Source organism: Nematolebias whitei, chromosome 1 (assembly GCF_014905685.2).
Source record: "Nematolebias whitei isolate Nwh7 chromosome 1, NemWhi1, whole genome shotgun sequence".
Taxonomy (NCBI): domain Eukaryota; kingdom Metazoa; phylum Chordata; class Actinopteri; order Cyprinodontiformes; family Rivulidae; genus Nematolebias; species Nematolebias whitei.
This window is the reverse complement of record NC_056498.1, coordinates 48,414,408-48,422,590: the sequence shown is the minus strand read 5'-3', so window position 1 is coordinate 48,422,590 and position 8,183 is coordinate 48,414,408.

The window sequence follows — 8,183 nt, the reverse complement described above, 5'->3', positions numbered from 1 at the left end:
CGATGCATTATTTAATAAATAAAAGTGCACACAAAGCAGTGACCTTGATTATTATTTCAGTTGTTTGCAACGGGAGCCTCGCGTGGGATTTCCTTTTCCATCTTGTGGTTTTTGCTCATCAAGAATCAGTCAATATTTAATAGCTCAACTCGTTTCATGGATTATTCAGCTATACTTTTCTGTCACCAACAAGATTACCTCCTTGAAAATAAATTTCATTTGTTTTTGCCCTCGTGAATGTTTCCTGGTGATAAAATTACAAATAAATGAGCTTAACTCTAGTTGCAGGGATTTGATGTGCCCCTCCCCCTTTGGGACTTTCTGGCCATGTTTAGCCACGTTGTGATGCTGTATGAATTGTGTCAGTGCATAACGGATGTTTTTAAATGTCAAAGTGTTTATAAAGGATTTTTCCCCTCGTAGCGGAGCTCCGTGAAATGTTTAACTCTTCAAATACCTGACCCTAGAAAATCCCCAAAGTAGCAAGATGACCTGAGATATTTGTCTAAACCTCTGACATGAAAGGTGGCAGGTGACGTGCAGCCCTTTCAAGGGTGCTACGCCTTTTTGTTCACACGTGTTCCAGACTTTGTGGGAGTGAACATACAGTGGTGCTTAAAAGTTTGTGAAGCTTTATTCTCTACTTCTGCATAAATTTGACCTAAAACATGATCAGATTTTAACACGTCTTAAAAGTAGTGAAATGAATGAGACAATAGGCCTGGCACGATAACAAATTTTGCTGGGTGTGATTAATCGTTACAGAAATTATTGCGATAAACGATAATATTTTTTTAAATTTGACAATAAATAGTAATATTATTAAATTTAAGAAGAAATGTTTAATTTGTTTTGCATGTAGTACCTTTTTTGACCACCGGATGGCAGTATAAGATTGTTTGAACCGTAGGATGGATAGTGAGGGAACGAGAAGCATGTCTCTTTAAGAAAAATGGAAGGGAGGCCCTTTGACATGACATGGGCTGTCTCGCTTCAGTTCTCAAAATGGCGGCCGCTCGGTGTGGTTTGAGCTCTTTAGCATAGCATTTGTCACACAAAGCTTTTAATAAAAATTAGTAAACAAGTTCTCAGCTTCTTTTTGTAGAGGAAAAATTCTTACATGAAGGAACGGGTTTCAACCGTGAATTTTGGAGCTTCAACAAGACGGGAGTTTTTTTTCCTGAGGTCGGCCTGTTAGCTTAGCTCGTAGCTTAGCTTCTCAGCTTAGCTGCTTTTAACGATCCAAAAATGTGATTTTTGGATCGTTAAAATGGATTTTAAAGAGAAAGGGAGGGGTCAGTGAAGAGCACCGGAGTTGAGCCTTTTATCATCCAGTGTCTTCAGTAGACAGAGAGAGACATGAAGAAACGATAAAGCCGATAAATGAAAATGCTTTTGATAATTTTCATTTATTATGCGATTAATTGGTTTATTGTTTATCGCGACAGGCCTAGAGACAACAATATTAAACTTGGTCATTTATTTATCTATTGAGGAAAATCATTAAAATGATCCAATATTACATATTTGTGAGTGGCAAAAGTATGTGAACTCCCCCCCCCATGCAGCAATAACTACAACTAAACATTTCCAGTAACTGTTGATCAGTCCTGCTCACCTTGGAGGAATCCCATTCCTCCGAACAGAACAGCTTCAACTCTGGATGTTGGTGGTTTCCTCACATTGACTGCAGCTTCAGGTCCTTCCACAACATCTGGATTGGATTAAGGTCAGGACTTTGACTTGGCCGTTCCAAAACATGAACTTTATTCTTCTTGAGCCATTCTTCGGTAGAACATCTTGTCTGCTGAGGGTCATTGTGTCGCTGCATGACCCACCTTCTCTGGAGATCCAGTTCATGGACAGATGTTCTGACATTTTCCTTTAGAATTCTCTGATATAATTCAGAATTCATTGTTCCATCAATGACGGCAAGAAGTCCTGGCCCAGATGCAACAGAACAGGCCCAAACCATGATACCACCGCCACCGTGTTCCACAGATGGGATAAGGTTCTTCTGCAGAAATGCAGTTGTCCATTCTCCAAACAGAACACTTTTCATTTAAACCAAGAAGTTCTATTTTGGTCTCCTCCGTCCACAAAACGTTCCTCCAACAGTCTTCTGGCTCGTCCACGTGATCTTTATCAAACTGCAGACGAGCAGCCATGTTCTTCTTGGAGAGCAGTGGTTTCTCCTTCAACCGGGCCATGAACCATTGTTGTTCAGAGTTCTCCTGATGGTGGACTCATGAACATCAATGTGAGAGAGAAGTTACCCTGGGCTCCTTTGTGACCTCACCGACTATTCCACACCTTGTTCCTGGAGTGATGTTTGTTGGTCCACCACTCCTGGGGAGGGTCACAATGCTCTTGATGTTCCTCCATGTGTACACCATCTGTGTGACTGTGGATTGGTGGAGTCCAAACTCTTCAGAGATGTTTTGTAACCTTCTCCAGCCTGATGAGCATCAACAACTCTTTTTCGGAGCTCCTCAGAAATCTCCTTTGTTCCACAAACATGTTGTGAAGATCAGACTTTGATAGATCCTGTTCTTTAAATCAAACAGGTGCCCACTCACACCTGATCATCATCCATTGATTGAAAACACCTGACTCTAATTTCACTTTCAAATGAACTGATAATACTACAGGTTCACATACTTTTACTACTCACAAATTTGTAATACTGGATCATTTTCCTCAATAAATAAATGACCAAGTACAATATTTTGTCTCATTTGTTCAACTGGGTTCTCTTGATCTCTGTAGTCTGGCAGTTGGGCTGAGGTTTTTAATCAACATTTTCTTGTAAATTTGTTTATTGCAGTCCCAAAAACATCTTCAGGTCATTTCAAAGTGGAAAAACAAACAATTAAATAAATAATTAAAAGTTTCAGGGGTTTCTTTCAGTGCCACATGTGTAATTGATGTGACCTGTCAGGCAAACGCTGCCAGCTGTGGTCTGTGTCAGACCAGCCGCTGTGCCAACATCTGGATTAACACACCACTGGATCCACTGGCACAACTTAGTGATTTTCAACCAACATGGAAATGCGACATTAAAGGCACAGACCGAACGGGGAATTCGAGCTGATGGTTTGGTTCACAGTTGACTGGGCCGACTGGAGGGATCTGGCTCTCAGAACTGGAAGGTGATCGTCTGCTTCCCTGCAGCAGGTTATGTAACTCTGACCAAGACCATGCCAACTTTACAGACTGAAGGATGTACGCAAGCATCTGATGCGTTGTGGCGTAATCGATGACTGCCTAGTAAGAGGCAGCACCAATTATTATCCACCTAAAAAAGGGTTTCTTAACTTTATATTGAAATATAATTTTATCAGATAATATATTACCTTAATGAAATGTCTAGATATATGTATACTGTTTTGTTATTTAGAAAGATACTGTGTTAAAACACATTCGTATAAAGAGGAACTATCTTTGCTATTTTCATATTTTCTAGAAATTTTCCTGTTGAATATTCCTACAAATAAATCAAAGGTATTTTTTTCTGATTTATACAATAAATTATTGTATCGACAATTAAATCATTATGCGTTTATTTTTAAATAAGTGCTTATGAAGCATTTTTTTTAATGTATATTTTGGAAACCACGTGATTCTGTTCCCTCAACAACTGATCCCATCATCCTTGGACATCGATGTGTTTGGAGCCTGAAAGGTCATTTAGGCATCGATTAACTTCGTTTTGAAGTTAATCCATATTTTTGTTGCAGGGATGCCTCTGAGCCAGATGTGTGTGTGGAACATTGCAGCTGTCATCTCTCCACCCGTGGAGGGGACAGAAAGGTAAGGAGCTTACCGGCGTCAAACCAGGACAAAGGGGATTTTATCAGGGGCGGAGCTTAGATTTGGAGAGTTTTCTCCAGTTATTGCTTTTTGTGGTGTGTGTGTGTGTGTGTGTGTGTGTGTGTGGGGAGGGAGATTGTCCAAGAAGCCCTCGGCCTAAAGGCCAGACGCAGCAGATAAAACTGACGCACGACAAGCTGCTCCAGACTTTCACAAGTCTCGTGTAAATGATCTGCTCCGGACGGTTTATTGCAAAGTCGATGAGCTAAATAAACTCGTCGGAGCAGAAACCTGCACACGGCGAGCGTTCGGAAATACTCCCTGAACTCAAGCTCGTGTCTTTGGCCCAGTCCCAGTCTGTGCGTCCTCACTTTTTCTGCTGCAGAACCCCAGAAAAGCTGAGCAGATTCATGAAGAACGCTCAAACTGGTTTAAAACACAACCACGAATCTGAAAACGCTGGGACTTTGTGAAAAGTGTCAATAAAAAGAATGCATTGATTTTTAAATCTCACTAATCTACATTTTATTCACAAAGCAACAGAAACAAATCAGATGTTGAAACTAAGAAGCTGAAACTTCTTTTTTAAATTAAAATCTTTTGGCTTGGCTTTTCCCTCTTCAGGGAGTCATCCTCCATCTCACTCTGTCCTGGGGGTTGCACGACTTCATGTGTTTTATTAAAGTCCACTTCAACGTGATAAAAGTCCACGTCGACTAGTCGCTGTGATGTCATAGGAACTCAAAGACGCCATATTACCTATAGTCATGGAAAAAACGTCATTTATGCAGAATAACAAAAACATGGGGAGCGTATATTTATGCTCCTGCCATTTATCAAACTGCAAATAAGTCACAGGAAAACCAAAACTATTATTAAGCTGCAAAAGTGAAAGCAACGTGCTTATTTCAGAATGGCACATCAAAACTACAAAAAGCGGAGCGGGCGGTGGTGGATTAATTAAATAAAGTTCACTCGCTGTCAATAGTTTCCTCACGTACAGATGTGGTTTTCGATCGAGGTCGTGCTTTAGTTTAGTTTCGCAGATTTTGCACGTTACGGTAGTTGATCCAGACGAGTCATCGTTGGTGAAATACTTCCACACTTTTGATAAATTTCTACCCGTTTGCCAAGACCTGGTCTGCTCCTCACCTTCCATCTGCTCGGAAGAATCTGTTTTGTGTCCAGCGATCATGTGACTGCGACAAGTCGACGTGGAATTTAAAAACTCGTGAGTTGCCCTGGAATCGACTAGTCGACTAGTCTGTTCAGCCGCTGCTCTGTCCTCACTCTAACTACCTCCATGTCCTCTCTAACTGCGTCCATATATATCTTCCTGGCAGCTGCATTTCTAACATCCTTCTACCAATATACCCACAGTCCCTCTGGACATGTCCAAACCACTGTCCCTCCTCTGGACATGTCCAAACCGTCTCAGTGTGTCCTCTCTAACTTTATCTCCCAGTTGTTCAACCTGTGCTGTACCTCTGATGATCTCATGCCTGATCTTCTCCATCCTTGTCTCTCCTAAGGAGAACCTCAGCATCTTCATTTCTGCCACGTCCAGTTCTGTCTCCTGTCTTTTTGTCCATGTCTCTGTCTCCAGACCATACAACACATTTGGTCTCACATGGTCTTGTAAACTTTTCTTTTGACCTTTGCTGACACAGTTTTGCTGCAAATCACTCCTGAAACTTTTTTCCATCCACTCCATCCTGCCTGGACTCTCTTCTTCACCTCTTTACCACACTCCCCATTCTCCTGGACAGTGGACAACAAGTACCCTATTTTCCGGCGTATAAGTCACATCAGTCCAAAAAAACATCATGAAGAGGGAAAAAAATCATTTGTAAGTCGCATTTATTTAATGGTCAAAACAGCTTCATTCTGCCTGGGTGGCGTGGCGCCGTCTGTCCGTCCGTTGGTTGGTTGGTTGTGGCCGGAGCTGCAAGCTCTGCAGCGTTCCTTTCCCTGCACCAGCTGAGTGAAGCGAGTGTGCACAGGAGTACTCGCTGTTGCAGTTCATCAAATTTTAAAGCATCAGTCAAACACTGCGTTATGAATATGGAAAAAAAAACCTTATATAAGTTGCTTCGGCGTATAAACCGCAGGACAGACAAATCCATGTATAAAAAAAAACCTGGGACTTACGTATATGCTGGAAAATACAGTACTTGAAGTCCTCTCATTGACCTCCTGCTAATTACCCTAATTAGTTACAAAATGCTCCACCGGCTGTTTCTCAACAAACCCAACTTTTTCAGGGTTGGTGTTCCAAACCCAAGCGTTTGTGTCCGAACAGCTGGTGTTGAAAACAGTCGAGAGCCGCTCCACGCCTCGCTGAGCTCATGAGGAAGCTGAATTTCTGCAGATTTATCAGGTAAGTATGTTTGACGGAATCTAAAGGATGTGGAGATGAAGCCATTACCTGCTCACCACTGAAAACTGAACCCGCTCTCGTCATTCCGTACCTTTCATGACCCCCCCAGGTCCGCTCCAGGCAGAAGGCGTTGGGTTTCAGAGCCCACTTAATGACGGCAATTTAACCTTTTGGAGTTTTACAGTTTGAAACATTAAAAGTGGATTTGAAAGAAGATGAAAGAGCAAAATGAGTTTTTATGTTAATTTTAAAATATCTTCTTTTGTACTATTTAAAAATAAAGAAGTTATTTTCTTAAACAATAAAAGGTGATTTCTGTCAGTGGAAGAGAAGTGGCAGAGGTTTCCCATCAACTCCAGGGTTCAGGTCAGGACCTGAGGACCTGTTACACCCTGTGAGTCACTTGGCTCTGAAACACAGCTCACCTTTGGGAGGATCTGTCATGCGGATGTTTAAAGGTTAGATAGGAGCGTGGATGAGTTACCTGATTCTGTGCAGTCAAACAGCCTCCAGAGCGTGCGACACACAAACATGGTGATGTTTACCATTTCTGCAGGGGACCCCCCCCCCAACCCCCTTCTCCCCCAACCCCCTTCCAGCATACATCTGTTTAGGAAGCTGTCAGCAAATTGTATAGAGGTCAGAGAGGACACAAAGATCGGGGGCAGCGTGATGAATTGATCGGATGGTGCGGCGTCCCTCAGGGCGTCAAAGGATGTGGCTGTCGGTGCAAACATGATGGAGAGGACAAACAAAGTCTTTACTGTGAAAGTCAAAATAAAGATATGAATAAATGTGTTTGTGCCAGTTTAACTAGAAACAAAAAACATTTGGTACAAAAAACAAAAAAAAAAATGGACAAACTAATGAGAATAAAACACTAAAAATCAACACATCAAATCAGACGTTTCTTTTGAAAAAAATTTAATCACAATTATTTAAAAAATAAATAAACTGGCAATGATGAAGAGGAAAAACTTAATGGTTTATTGCTTAAACTTTTGAGCCAATCACTGCAGTCGATCCATTTCTGTAACTGGTTCTGCTCCACCTGTCTACAGGTGTTCTGGTCCACAGGTGTTCTGGTCCACCTGTCCACAAGTGTTCTGGTCCACAGGTGTTCTGGTCCACCTGTCCACAAGTGTTCTGGTCCACAGGTGTTCTGGTCCACCTGTCCACAAGTGTTCTGGTCCACAGGTGTTCTGGTCCACAAGTGTTCTGGTCCACAGGTGTTCTGGTCCATGGGTGTTCTGGTCCACAGGTGTTCCGGTCCACCTGTCCACAAGTGTTCTGGTCCACAGGTGTTCCGGTCCACCTGTGCACAGGTGTTCCTGTCCACCTGTCCACAGGTGTTCTGGTCCACACGTGTTTTGGTCCACAGGTGTTCTGGTCCACAGGTGTTCTGGTCCACCTGTCCACAAGTGTTCTGGTCCACAGGTGTTCTGGTCCACATGTGTTCTTGTCCACAGGCGTTCCGGTCCACCTGTCCACAGGTGTTCTTGTCCACACGTGTTTTGGTCCACCTGTCCACAGATATTCTGGTCCACCTGTCCACAGGTGTCCTTGTCCACCTGTCCACAGGTGTTCCTGTCCACCTGTCCACAGGTGTTCTGGTCCACCTGTCCACAGGTGTCCTTGTCCACCTGTCCACAGGTGTTCCTGTCCACCTGTCCACAGGTTTTCTGGTCCACTTGTCCACAGATGTTCTGGTCCACCTGTCCACAGATATTCTGGTCCACAGATGTTCTAGTCCACTCCTCAAACTGCTCCAGCTGTCTCAGGTTTGAAAGGTTCCCTCTCCAGATGTTTCAGCTCCTCCAGATGTTCAACAGGATTTAGATCAGGTCTCAGTAGGACACTTCAGAACAGTCCAATGTTTGGTTCTGGTGCTTTTAGATGTTTGGGTCATTGTTCTGTTGGAGGACCCATGACCTGCGACTGAGACCAAGCTTCCTGACCCTGGGCAGCACAGTTCACTCCAGAAAGCCTC